Here is an 11,469-nt window from a genome sequence, read left to right on the forward strand (position 1 = left end):
CTTTAATTTTGTTTCGCCATTACATTTTGGTGGATAGATATGGCTGCACATTGAGAAGTTAGATATGGAGGTACATATTGACTTAGATTAATGTTCATGGTCTAATCTTTCGAAAAGCCTTTTACTTTGATTTATTTGGATAGGGAAGCAAATCAGATTGGTTACCAATTGAAGGATAAAAGCTAATCCCACTCTTTGAAAGATAAAACATTCAGATATGCCCTTGTAATATTCATAATGAAAACATGAACTATTCTCATGATGTGAAATAGGTAGCACTTGTAATGTTGGGTAACTTTTTCAGATATGCTCCATTCATCTCAATACAAAATGACATTTTTGAAATGAAGTATTGTCTTCAAGTAATGCAATATTAGACCTTATTGCATGAGATTATATGTGAATATGTGTGAAAATTTGAGATTGTGGCTGCTGTTTCAGTAGCACTGTTTATGAGTCTGGTCCTAATTTTCTATAATTATACTTGAATTAAGAATGAGCACCACATTTGATGAATATCTATTCTTTACCACTCTATTGCAAAGTGGTGAAGAAGGTATATCCAGTACCCTAATAACTAGTAGCCATGATAATATTGGATTCCAAGCAACACAATTGGAAGGTAAAAAAAGGCCACCCAGTAAGAAAACACAACTAGGTGTGTCTTTCACCGTAAAGGAGGACAATCTCCTCGTGTTGGCTTGGCTCAATATTAGCATGGATGCTATATGAGAGACGGATAAAAAATACTATCAAATGTGGGAGAGAATTAACAATTATTACAATGAGCATAAAAAACCTAGCATGACAAATCGTTCTGAGGGGTCATTGACCAATTGATGGTCGGTGATCCAAAAATGCACAAATAAATTTTGTGCTACTGTGGTTCAAGTAGAATATTTGCATTCAAGTAGTGCGACAAAGCAGGAGAATGTATGAGTTTCTAACTAAATTCCATTCTAAATTTTCTTGCTGAAATTCTATTATCACATTCTTGTTACATTCACATATTTAGATTGAAAGAGCTAAAATCATGTATAGAGAGATTGAGAATGCCACATACAACATGAAACATTGTTGGTGTCTATTGAGACACCAACCAAAATGACAGCAACACATGTCCATGTTGTCAAAGAGAAGGAAACCACATGGGAAATGCCTTGCTATGGTGGAGTTGACTCCACTAGGAGACGACACGATAGATGACAACGTAGAGGTCATTTTTTAGAGACCTCCAGGCAAGAAGGCCAAGAAAGAAAGGGAGAGAAAAAAGGAAAGCTGCATAATCTTACGATGCAGAATTTGTTGAGGCCTTAACTTGCATGACAAATGATAGAGTTGTCTTCATGTCTGAAAGAAGACAAGCGGCCAGTAAATTGGATGCTGATAGGGCTCAATTACTAGTGAAGAAAAAGAGGAGAAATGATACGGAGAATAGGAAGATCGATATGGAGATAGTGAAGATGGATCTTGCTGGCATGAATGGAATGCAACAAGAGTATTTCTTGAATCTTCAAAAAGAGGTTTTTGAAAAATCAAGGAAGCGATTTTCATCTCTATCTCTATCTTCATCTTTTGAAGATGTGTAGCCTGTTGTTGGTATAATGTTTTGGGGTTGTTTTTATCTTGTGGTTGTATTTGTTTTGGGGTTGTAGCCTATGCTATTTTGTGATTTTTTATTATTTTGGATCACAAATATGGGTGTTTGAGAATGTGGGCAATAACTATATATGAATGTTGTACTGTGGGCAGTGATGAAACTTTTATATTTGGATATTGATATGGTATAAATTGTTTATCGGATGAAACTTTGTTTATTGTTTTTAGATATTGATATCGTGTGATGAAACTTTATTTATTGAATTGTGAAAATGAAAATAAATATGATTGTAAGAGATTATAAAAAAAAATTAATTAAAAAAAATATTATTATTATTATTTTATTATTATAGAGAGTGTGATGACTAATTTAATATAGACTTTAAATTTTGAACAAATAGTTAAAATTAAAAAAATTACATATTAACCAAAATTTAAAAAAGGATAGCAATCCAATGCTGATACTTATGCTGACAATCCATCACACCAACATACTCTAGCATAAAAAAGCAAACACAATTTCGTCTTCAAAAGATAAACTCGGTCAAAAAGTAATTAAATAAGGACAAAGACGTAATTTTACGAAGAAAAAAAACCAATAGTAAGGACAAAACGGGAAAATGATAAATGCAGAGGGATAACATTGAAAACAAAAATTGGAGAAAATTACTGTTCATCCACGGTTACACAACATAAACAAGGTCAAATATGTAAATCTATCAATAAATTAAAAGGATAAAATGTAAATTTTCAAATAGAAGAAAAGCAATCATAAGTATAAAAAGGGAAAAGCAAGAATAAAGATGGATAAAATGGAAAAACAAAATTTGGAGAAAACACTGTAGATTCTCTTTTATTAATAAATTTAAAAGAATAAAAATATTTTTTTAGAGAAATTACTAATTATTTTTTAGAGTGGTTTGGATTCAGAGATGAGTTAAAATGGGTTAAGATAGTTTGTGAATAATAAAATAAAAATTGAATTATTTATTATATTTTATATGAGAACTTAAGAATATTGTTTTGAGATTTAAAAAAGTTAAATTATTTATTATATGGGTGGCGATAGGGTTACTACACTATTACTACCTATCTACTATCGAAGTATATTTCAAGACTTTTTTTATTTTTTTATCATTTTTTTAACATCCTTAAACACTAAGAAAAAATTAAAAAAATATATAAATTTATTAATAGTCAATTCCTTAATCATTAAGTAAAATAAAAAATTAAAAAAATCAAATACAAATTGAGTAGTAAATAAGTAGTAATAGAATAGTAAGCCTATTATTATTCTAATACTTATATCTCAAAACAAAATAATTTATACAAGTTTCAAGCATGCGTATAATCCTTTTGTAAAAATCATGAAAGAGTGTAAAAAATATTTTCTTTTTCAATGGGATTCACACTTTTACAAAATGTTTGTACAAGATTTGTCTGTTTAGAATTTATACTTAATATTATTCTTTCCACAGTAAAAAGCAAACATATTTTATGGTCAATTTTTTTTTTTTTAAGAAAATTAATATACACAGTTATCGTATCACTTCAACATGAAAGTATTAAAAAATCGCAGATAAATTTGTTTCACACAACAACGTCAACAAGCGATAAGGTATTGAATTATGAATTTTTGTACTTTCCAACCCATCTTCGCACACTTGGCTCCTGTGAATTGGTAGTAGTCTATAGATGATAATTCTCTGATTTTGCATGTCAAGTACTATATACATGTATACAAGATATGACCATGTTTCTTACATTATGACTTTTTTTTTTTTTTTTTTTAATTCTCGAATGTATATTATATTAGTAATATTACTATTTACCGTGAACTTGTCATCTCAACTACATCGATTTATATGATTTAAATGAAGAAAATCATTTAAATTGCATCATCACTTATCGGGGTCACTTCAAATGCAAAATCATTACAAGTTTTTAACATAAAAAGCATTTATCGCATTACTTAAAGTCCAAAATAAACAATGACATTACTTTTGAAGATATTTTACATTAATCACTTATCTCTAAAGTTTAAATTGATAGAAATAAATATATTTACTTATTTATATTATATTCTTAATACCATTTATGTGTGAGTCAGACTCTCTTTTAATTAATAAATTAAATACGTAGAATATTTAATTAAATAAATTAGAATATAGATGTAAAGTTTGAACTTAAACCTCTTACTCTGATACAATATGTCTAAAGCCGATGGAAAAAAGTATATTGAATTATTTGTATTATGTTATTAGGTATGAACAGTTCTGCAAAAAAACAGTTACTTTATCCAAAATTTGAGTTTTTTTTTTTTAATAATGCTATTTTATCCTCTTAATTTGTCTAATCATTTTGACCGTTCATGTATTTAATTTTAATTTTAATTTTATTATTTATTGATTAAGAAAATGACTATTAGTATATTGATATTTTTTTTTATTTTTTAAAAATATTTAAAGATGTTAAAAAATATAAAAAAAAAAATTATAAATTTTGTCTAGTGGCACTCCCAACAGTCACTGTTGGCAGCCTAGCATTACCTTTTTTTTATTTTTTTTCTTTCACGTAACAATAGGAAAAATGATTGGACTCCCACCAGTTGCCTTTCTAAGTTTCTAGATAAGAATCATAAGATACGGATGACATTGAATCAAATTGTTGTTAATATTAAGGAGAGGTTCAGATAATTGGATAAGATTAGAGTTTGAAGTTAAATAAAATCTTATTATATTATAAATTTTTATTTTTTATTTTATTTTAAAATTTTTAAACATTGAGTTATTTATCATATTTTATTTAAAATTTTAGAAAAATTATAATAATTAAATAAAATAAAATTAAATGAATTAAGATAATTTATTATCTAAACAAGGACTAAGACGTAAAAGTTCAATTTTTGAGTCGGGCCCAACAACATTAGTGCTTATTTTAGTTCAGTCTTGCTATATACAATTATTTTTATGTATTTTTTATATATTTTATTAATATGATTGATTAAAATAATTATTTTATATTAAAAAAATATGCAGTTAATCAAATTAATAAAATATAAAAAATACATAAAAGTAATTAAGGATCAAATTTTTGATTCTTTAATATAGTTCTATGTTGTACGTACTCTGCAGTCGCATGTGCACTGCAGGTCTCAATGGTCCATCTTCTTTCTTTTGAGTACACCTATACGAGACGGTTCGATAAAGACAAAAAAGTTTTTTTTTTTAATATATATATTTATTATTTTTTATACTTTTAATTTTTTTTTTAAAAAATAAATCACAGCATCATCCAAATTTTTTTTTTTTTTTTTTTCAAAAAAAGCGTACGGACCGAATCCGGACCCAACTGTCGGTAGAGCAGCATTGTTCGCTTTTTTTTCCACTTATGTCTATCACTCTTCCATATTTGCTGTCCGCTTAACTTCCCAAGGCTTCCGAAGCCGCCCACGTGTAATATCTCCAGTGGCTCCCACGGCGGCATTATAATTTACTCCCTCTTGTTGTTGCGCGATATTTGACGGTCCCCGTCACGAGATCCGTGCGCTGTCGTCTCTCACCCGGTCCAAGACCACTGCTGCTACCTAACGCCGAGACAGCCTAACGGCGCAGCACCGTTATCGCGTCGTTGTCTCTTGCCTACTGTGGCGTGGACTTGGTCAGTTGAGGACCACGTGGCCCGGAGGTCCGCTCCGCGAGGGGCCCACGGGTCGTTGTTTCTAAATATGGATCGGACACGTTGCGGCGTCACATCGGCTGTCTGCACATGCCCAATGTCAATAAACTCAGATGCCTCCGATATTAGTACCAATAAAATCATTAATCAAATGTTTAGTGTCCTTCCGTGTCTGTTTTTAATATAAGAATAATATTAAATAGAGTCGTATATGCATAAAGATAGGATAATTCTTTTAAAAATAATATGATTTATTATTAAAAAATTAGTATTATATTTCATATAAATCTTATATCTATTCAAATTTTTTTATAAAATATTAAACAGGGCTTAGGTAATCTATAACCATGAATATCTAGCATAAAATATGAAATGATCAATTAACGAGGGAGGGCATCGGAGTCCATACGGAAGATGACAAGACTCACTCCGTCAGTTAACTCGCGGGGATTATGTGCCTCCCAATATATTTAAAAAATAAATAAAACGACGTTTACCCTTAACATAATTTCCATTTATCTTTAAAGAGAGAGCTCTGCAATCAGCGTAGCTATATTATTTACTAGAACACTGGTCTCGTTCTTGATTATCACAGGCAAATCGATTCTCCCTCTGCTGTCTCCAATAAAGAATTTATAGGGTTCCAGTCCCCCTCTCAACCTTTACAGTAAGCGTTCCCACGCTTGCTCCTATGTATGTATATATGTATGTATATATGTATGCATGCGTTTTTCGTGCTGTCGATATATACAATCGTTTTTCAATCTCGTTTTTGGATGAATACAGATTTTCTTCTTGTTTTGGACATTTTTTATGTTTGGAGCTTCGCTTTTTAAGTTTTTATGTTTATGACTACAGATTTTCGCTTTTTATTTCTATACATCATGCTCTCCTCTCTGTTTTGGTTTTTTTTTTTTTCCTTCCATACTTTTAATTTTTTTCAGTTTTCGTTTTGACTTTGGCTATATTCAAGTGTGGTTTCAAAGCTTAAAGATCTGTCATTAAATCTAGGATAATTATGTTGTGTCATTTATGCGGAAAAGAGAGAGAGTTTTATCGTATGGAATATGTGCATGCATGCGTTTGTTTGTATAGGCGCGTGTATTTTTGTCTGATGATATTGGTGGTGAGTTGGTGTTTGTTTTTCTATTTTTTTGGTGTTGTTTTAGCTTGATCTAATTTTGGTTACGTTTGTTAAGATTCGTGTGTTTAGTAAGATTACCCTTTTTTTTTTAACAAAAAAACATGCATGGGGGAAATATTTGAGCGAGTACCACAATTTTGAACATAAATCGGCTTTGAACCATTGAGATCCATTCATTTGTTAAGATTCATGTGTTTCGTAAGATTCCTTTGTTTTTCTCTCTCTAAAAAACATGCAGAAGTATTTGATCGAGTACTACAAGTTTGACAATAATCGGCTTGGAATTTCTTTGGCCGTAAGATGGGAGATAATATTTTTGGAAAAGAATTCAATGGTTTAAATCCGTTGCTGTTTTACATATTCAGCAAAAGATAAAAAAAAGATTTTACGGGTATTATATGCCCTGTGTGTGTGTGTTTGTGTTTTTTTTTTTTTTTTTTTTTTTTTTTTTTTTTTTTTTTTTTTTTTTTTTTTTTTTTTTTTTTAAGGAACAACTAGCGCTTGTGCAGAATTCTTGAGCGGCATTTCTGAGAGAACTCAGGGGCGTTATGTCTTTAATTTTTTTTTTTTTTTCCTTTTCTACCTTCTCTTTTTCCAATCTCTGTATTGTGTCAATTGAATAATAAAAACTTAAGCTGGTGGGATATATAAATTTAACCATCAATATTTAATCCAGTCATGTGGTTGAATGTCCATAACTTCCTTGTCTTTTATTGTCCTTCATCAACTCTATGTGCATGTGGATGTAAGAAAATCCTATGAGTGTGTACTTGTACGTTTATGTTTCCTCTTTGCATATAATTCTAATGAAATAGGCATTGGTTGACTCTGAGTTTCTCTTGTTTACATTGGGAAGCAGCATATTGGGAGATCATTATTTCAGGAGTGGACTAGGGACCATGCATCAAAAACAGGATGGCACAAACCATCAAAACACAGTCTGCTTTCAACCTTGGTGGCGTGGTATTGGGCAGGGTCCCATTTCGGCAGATTTCTTGGGAGAAACCACAGCAAGTTTATCTCCATCCAAAAATTCAAATGATAGTTTAGCGTCCAAAACCAGAAAATTACAAGTTGAGGATGGACTGGATGAGGGAAATGATGTCAACAAAAAAATAGAAATTACTCTTGTATCACAAGCAGGTATATTATTTATGGTAGTGTATGAGACCTCTACGCACAGGACCTTGCTTTTGCAGGACCAACACTGAGGAATAGCTCTTTCAATGCATGATACCTATTGTGTAGGAATGCTATTGTAATGCCAGCTTAATGAGATTTTTGAGCATGAAATTTGTCAATGTGGTATTCAGTCGATTGGCTTACCACATTTCGAAGTGAGAAGAGATTGCGAGTGAACATCACATAGTAAATCTTGCCATGAGGTTTAGAGAGTCAAAACAATATTTGATTAACTATTTGCATACAATAGCTTGTTGTTAAGGGTTAGTTTAATATTTACATACACGAAGTACATCTGTTGATATATCTCCAATCAAGTTGGTTTGGATTGAAGGAACACCAAAAGAAATAATGCTGAAGAAGGCATGTCATAAATCATGGCTACATACATGTCGATTGAAACCTCGAAATATTTACCCAAGCAGTTGTGATATCTGGTTGTGTAAATTGCTTCATTGTAGTCTCAATTCATGTATGCCATGGAAGCTTATTTATTCCTCATCTGATTTCCTTTCCTTTTAGGATTCTAGCTCATTATGATTATGGCTTATGATGTTTTTGTGCTCTGTTTGCTGCCTTTTAATATTTCTTTAACGGAACCTCCTATATATTTTCACGATGTTTTATAAACTTCAGTCCAAACATTAGGGTCCATTTACATGGTGGTGCATTTTGTTTACCCTCAACTTAAACTCAATTAAGCTTTGATCCCAACTAATAGGGATCTATAATTTATCCTTAATCAGTGCCACCCACAAATAAGTTCATGCATTATCCACTCTTTCCTAGTGTGATATGCATCAATCTTTATGCCTTATATCCTCAGCACTCGGTTTATGGGTATGCTGTTTCTTGATTTCCTAACATATTGAACTGTAAATCATAACTTACCCATATGATAAACTTTTTCTTTGAACATTCTGAACCATAATATTTTTCCCTACCTGATAAAATAGTTGATCTTCTTTTAATTGTGATCATGAAGATTTTCCTTTAATGTGCAGATGGAAAATGTGATCAAGAACAGCAGAATGCTGCATCCAGTAAGCCTGAAGCAATGGGTCAATACCTCACTCCACCGACAGAGCTAGAACTTCTCAACCACTCAATTGTAAATTCCCTCCCTCCCTCGTCCCCTTCCTCTCCTTCCCTCCCTCGTGAGCATCTGTGCATATGCTTACCCGATTGCTTATTTGATTGTGTACCTCTGTAGTTTCTTGACCAGAGATTATGGTCTTCCATACTCTGATATTAAAAACCTTTTGGCGTGATTTAACATTTTGATTTCGAAAATAAAGTTTGCTCTTCCCTTTAACGGCAGGCATGTGCATCGTATCAGGTTTCTAATCCATATTATGGGGGAGTTATGCCTGCTTATGGATCTCAAGCTTTGGTATGCAAACTGTCATGCCTCCTGCATCCTTGAATTGATAGCTTGCTTGGTTTTATATTTTATATTTTCTCTCTTTTATTTACACGGCTTAGTCAGATATTCTCGCAGTTCAGTTGTTTCCCATAGGACTGGTATTTGTGTTAACATTTTTCTCTGTTACATCTATTTGATATATGCATCCACACTTTGAATATTTGAGACATCATTATGTGAGATCCAACAGATACAAGCAAATTGCACTAGATGACTTTTTCGAAGGAGTCAAGTACTAATTTTTTCCTGGCAATGCAACGAGTGCAATCAGATCAGGAAGTAGTCTTCAGGCCGTACTTTTTACAGACATCATAGATTATTTTATTTATGTTCATAACAAAAGATCAGTTTTGTTGCTCATGATTTTCAGTAGCTCTTCACTCTAGGTTTGTTAGGATCTATTGGCATTGGCTGTCTAAATGCATTACCTGATGTAGCACTAATTTATTTAGGCTCTTAAGGTGTTGTAGCTGTTGGGTACCCAGTAAACAGATTATGTTCATAAAATGGATGTATTTGGCCTGAGATCTGATAACAAGTATTGGATATTGACTTAGGTACATTCTCATTGTCTTGGAGGGCAGCCCACTAGAATGGCCTTGCCCTTGAAATGGCTGAGGAACCTGTTTATGTGAATGCCAAGCAATATCATGGAATTTTGAGGCGAAGACAGTCCCGTGCTAAGGCTGAGCTGGAAAAGAAACTAATAAAGTTTAGGAAGGTACTTTTTCTGTATGTGCCCGTGCATGCTTAGGATTATCACATTTACATTGTATACATCGTTTTGGTTGCTTATTAATATATTGTTCTTACAGTTGCTCCACATAATTGTGTGCAATCTATGCATGTAGAAGAGTTTCATATCTGACTCAGTGGTGTTACTATCTCAACTAATTTAAGCTTGGAAGATGTAAGTAGCAGTTGGTAATGCTTAGCAAAAAATCACGGGGCCATCTTTGTTTCATGGATAAGTTTGCAGAACCAAGATCTATAGTTGTTTTTATGGACTAGTCAATTTCTTTGTTACTTGGAAATTTTTCATGGGAATATTGTTCCATGTTTTGGGTCACATGTAGAACTAATGTGTGAGAAATTAAAAAATGGTGAAAGATGGAATAATGGTTGAATGTATGTGAAGTTAGAAAGCTAAGGATAATGTATGACAAGATTCTAAAAGGTTGTAAGATGGTTTACTGCTGTGGAATGATGACATTCAGCGTCCTATGAGGATAGGTTTAACTCCCAAAGAATATGGGTTATTGCAATGAGTAAATATACGACAGCCTTTAATTTGGAAAGATATGTGCCAAGTAATGGGTAGATTGCTAATAAAAAGTTGTAATCTTCATGAAATGAGGTGGTCTTGCTAAGCTCTAAGCTTGGAATAAAGATATCGAATAGGTGCGGCCATATGAGCAGTTTAGGATTTTGCCGACTTTTTGGCTCTGAGAGTTCATTATATTTTCAAGAATGTGAGTGGTACTTCCGCTTATTAGGTGTATTGCTTCATGCTTTACAGCCGTATCTTCATGAGTCTCGGCACTTGCATGCAATGAGAAGGGCAAGAGGTTCTGGTGGCCGTTTTCTGAACACAAAGAAGCCTAATGGTAGTGATGCTAACACTGCACCTGAGAAAGGCGCCATCGGAGCTGTTTCCTCGTATACTTTCAACCCATTGCACTCTGAACAATCGAACCTCTCCGGGAATATGCATTCATCCTATGATCATATGAAAGTAACAGGGATTCATGTGCCGGAAACGCACCAACAACCAACATACTCCAATGCCAATGGCAACAGCTGCTATCCACACCATCAGGGATTCCAGTTTTCTGCATATCATTCGCTCTCTGGTGATAGGACAGAAGTAGTTGATTGTTCAGAGAAGCAGCACGAAAGAAGACTTATGGTCAATGGGGCTCATAGAGCCCTGATCATCAAATGAACTTTTTACATAACTTCACGTTATTCTTCCTCTTCGGGTGTGTGTTCTTTTACGAAAAAAGCATCAATCGACAAGGCAAGGCTGGTCTCAGGCAAATCATTCTTATGTTCCTCCCATGTACAAAGAAAGTGACTGTTGTAGGGGTTTTGTTTGAAGAGTGAGCAGGTTACATTTTTTTTTTTCCTTTTGTGTTTCGTGTTTAGCTTTGACGATTTGCAATTTGGCAATACCTTTCTGTTTTTTTTTTTTTTTTTTTAAAGAAATAAATATAAAGGTGTATTTGGTGTTAATACATTATTAATAATTTATTAGATTAGATGTAAATGGGGGGAGGCAGGAACTATGTTGGTGCAGGATAGCCTCCCAGAATTACGGTATTGGAATGATGATATAAAAACTGGGGAGTGGATGGGGTGTTATTCGAACTGGACCCGTTTCATGGGAGAGCCTGTCCTTGGTTTTTGTCTCTTTAGGATTTAGAATATCTTTTAGGTA

General features: G+C 32.8%; 1 pseudogene; it reads left to right on the forward strand.

The window, feature by feature from the left end:
• The first annotated feature begins 5,734 nt into the window (after positions 1-5,734).
• Positions 5,735-11,241, forward strand: LOC121268381 (annotated as a pseudogene).
• The last annotated feature ends 228 nt before the right edge of the window (positions 11,242-11,469 follow it).

This window comes from Juglans microcarpa x Juglans regia, chromosome 5S (genome assembly GCF_004785595.1).
Source record: "Juglans microcarpa x Juglans regia isolate MS1-56 chromosome 5S, Jm3101_v1.0, whole genome shotgun sequence".
Lineage (NCBI taxonomy): Eukaryota > Viridiplantae > Streptophyta > Magnoliopsida > Fagales > Juglandaceae > Juglans > Juglans microcarpa x Juglans regia.